Source organism: Propithecus coquereli, unplaced genomic scaffold (assembly GCF_000956105.1).
Source record: "Propithecus coquereli isolate 6110/MARCELLA unplaced genomic scaffold, Pcoq_1.0 Scaffold187, whole genome shotgun sequence".
Taxonomy (NCBI): Eukaryota; Metazoa; Chordata; class Mammalia; order Primates; family Indriidae; genus Propithecus; species Propithecus coquereli.
The window spans coordinates 1,872,976-1,873,334 of record NW_012143523.1 but is presented as its reverse complement, the minus strand read 5'-3'; positions in this window follow the sequence as shown (position 1 = coordinate 1,873,334).

The window sequence follows — 359 nt, the reverse complement described above, 5'->3', positions numbered from 1 at the left end:
CGCAGCACTATAAAAGCAAAACAGTCACTATCTACAATGTGCTTTTTAAATTAAATTACAATCCATGCTCATTATGCCCTTGGTAAAATCCTCAGGTAAAATTTGCCTTTTTGTGTCTGGTACTAATCTTTTATCCTAGGTATACCTTTCTGCTTCCTACTATATTTATCCACAACCTAGTTTGGTCTGCACTTTCCAGATTCAGAACCAGCATGAAAATTATAAAAAATCTTCAACCCTTTTGAAGCTGGACAAAGTTCAGAATTTAAAGAACTGTGTTCATATTATTGTATTTATAGCGATTTCTGTCTCTTATTAACTGGACAGATTCACGCAGAGCTCTTTCAAGGAAAGCTCAC